This window comes from Pinus tabuliformis, chromosome 8 (genome assembly GCF_031772625.1).
Source record: "Pinus tabuliformis cultivar Carrire ecotype Pingquan chromosome 8, CPIR1, whole genome shotgun sequence".
NCBI classification, from domain to species: Eukaryota; Viridiplantae; Streptophyta; class Pinopsida; order Pinales; family Pinaceae; genus Pinus; species Pinus tabuliformis.
Window position 1 is genome coordinate 178455816 of NC_142294.1, and position 2790 is coordinate 178458605.

Below are 2790 nucleotides of genomic sequence, written 5' to 3' on the forward strand. Positions count from 1 at the left end.
TGACCCTAGATATGTTATAATTCCACGAATCTGCACGGAACAATTCTATTCAACAATTTTGTTAGGTTAAGAGGGAGATTTCTTTGATATGTTAAATATATAGAATAACAATGAGCCCCTCAAAGCACCTTATATATAATTTAACAGTTGAGAATAATTAATATTATTTTTTATTAATGGAGAAATGGTTACACAAGTTGTAACGTATCTCCTTAGTTTAGGATTTGTTCCTAGAGTTTAGGGGTTTGGTTGCAACTTCCTGATCTCTAGTAATGTACTTAATGATGTAATTGCTCATTTGATGGATGTAGAGTGTACGGAGAGAGTTCTCTTTGTTTAAGGGCAGTCTCCAGGTGCAGTACTCACCTGTGAGCTGCAAATCCTTCTTTTTCAATTCAAGTCTGATTTTTATCTTGGTATCAGAGCACAGAGTAGGGATAGCCTTATTTTTTTTTTTTAGGATGCATCATTGATTACAGAACTATAGTGGCGGTGGAGTGTACAGAAGCATTTGTAGAATCAGGTGGACTGCAGTAACACCTGAAGACAGGTCTCAGATGACTGATCATCTCTGAGCGGAAAATAGGGTTGGCGCGGTTTCGTCGCGAATAGTCGCGCCATTTTTGAGCGGAAGAAAGGGTTGGCGCTGTTTATTAAGGAACAGTCGCACCATTTGGCATGGTTTTGAGAGAGATAGTCGCGCCAGCGCGCCAGAAATTGCCATTGGCACAGAAAAGAAAGCCTTAATCGCGCCAATTTCGGAAGACGCATCAATTTTGTTTTTGGCGCGGATCTTTCACCGTCGAGTAGCGCCAGCCTCTTTCTCTTTGGAAGATCTGCAATTTTTTTGTAGATCAGCCTTGCCCGGTGGTGGCACTTTGAAAGTTCCTGATTTGTTCGGTGGCAGCAGATCGGATTTGCCTGGTGGTGGCACGTTGAAAGTTCCTGATTTGTTTGGTGGCAGCAGATCATATTTGCCCGGTGGTGGCACGTTGAAAGTTCCTGATCTGTTTGGTGGCAGCAGATCGGATTTGCCCGGTGGTGGTGCATTGGAGTTCCTGATCTGTTCGGTGGTAGTAGATCGGATTTGCCCGGTGGTGGCGCATTGGAGTTCCTGATCTGTTCGGTGGCAGAAGATCGGATTTGCCCGGTGGTGGCGCATTGGAGTTCCTAATCTATTCGGTGGTAGCAGATCAGATTTTCTCGGTGGTGGCGCATTGGAGTTCCTGATCTGCTCGGTGGCAGCAGATCGGATTTTCCTGGTGGTGGCGCATTGGAGTTCCTGATCTGTTCGGTGGTAGCAGATCGGATTTGCCCGGTGGTGGCGCATTGGAGTTCCTGATCTATTTGGTGGCAGCAGATCGGACTTGCCCGGTGGTGCTCATTGAAGACTTATTCATCAGAGGATCAGAAATTTTATTAGTCCAATATGAATAACAGTGATGAGTACTCTCTTAAGCCAGAAAAGACGTGGTCTATTATCAGGCCAGTAGATTATTTGCTCAGGGAGCAGTGGCTGCTGTTTATTTTGATAGGAATCGCCATCGCATCGACTTTCTTTATCCTTCAGCCTGGTTTTTTGGCTTCTAATGTTAATGAAAATGGAAGGTTTGTGCCCGACAAACCTCATCAGGTTGTTTATGAGACTCCTGTTTCTCGGTTTGCTCAGTATCATTCAGGTTCGATGGTGAATTTGGGGGCTAAAGTGCCCCTAGGTTTGAAGAGAAAGTCCCTACGAGTTGTCATGACAGGTGGAGCTAGCTTTGTTGGCAGTCATCTACTTGACAGGCTCATGGCAAGAGGCGACAATGTTATTGTTGTCGACAATTTCTTCACAGGAAGGAAGGAGAATGTTTTGCATCATTTTGGCAATCTGAGGTTTGAACAGATAAGGCATGATGTTGTGGAACCCTTATTGTTGGAGGTTGATCAGATCTACCATTTGGCTTGCCCCGCTTCCCCTGTGCATTACAAACACAATCCTGTGAAGACTATCAAAACTAATGATGTGGGAACCTTGAACATACTCAGACTTGCCAAGCGTGTTGGGGCATGTTTTCTGCTTACAAGTACTAGTGAGGTTTATGGAGATCCTCTTGAACATCCTCAAACTGAAGCTTACTGGGGCAATGTTAATCCCATCGGAGTCCGCAGTTGCTATGATGAGGGTAAGAGAACAGCCGAAACTCTAACTATGGATTATCACAGGGGAGCAAATGTTGAGGTTCGGATTGCTCGAATTTTCAATACATACGGTCCGCGAATGTGCTGTGATGATGGTCGGGTTGCAAGTAATTTTTTTTCTCAGGCTTTGCGCAAGGAGCCTTTGACAGTCTATCGAAATGGGAAACAGACATGGAGCTTCCAGTTCGTTTCTGATCTGGTTGAAGGCCTTATGCGACTTATGGAGGGCGAACATGTTGGTCCTTTCAATTTTGGGAATCCTGGGGAATTTACAATTTTAGAACTAGAACAGGTTGAATAAGGAAAGGATGACTCTAACATTGATTGGCACATTCCATTGCTAATGGAAGAAAACAGTGAGGAAGATGAAGAGCAGGAGCAGAAACAAGAAGAAGAAGTAACAGGAAATGCAATCAATAATGCAAGCCTAGAAAAGGCTGAAATAGACAGATTTGAGGTAAGTCCCCTACCAAGGAGATCAAGTAGGAATACTCGATTACCTTCTAAATTGAAAGACTATGCATTAATGTCAAAGTTTTTAAACATTGTAGAACCTGTAAATTATGAGGAAGCAAGTAAATTTGATGCATGGAGGGTTGCAATGTA

The 2790-nt window shown here is 43.7% G+C and overlaps 1 pseudogene; it reads left to right on the forward strand.

Moving 5' to 3' along the window:
• Positions 1-1429: 1429 nt before the first annotated feature.
• LOC149234714 (UDP-glucuronic acid decarboxylase 2 pseudogene) lies at positions 1430-2485 on the forward strand (annotated as a pseudogene).
• Positions 2486-2790: the final 305 nt, after the last annotated feature.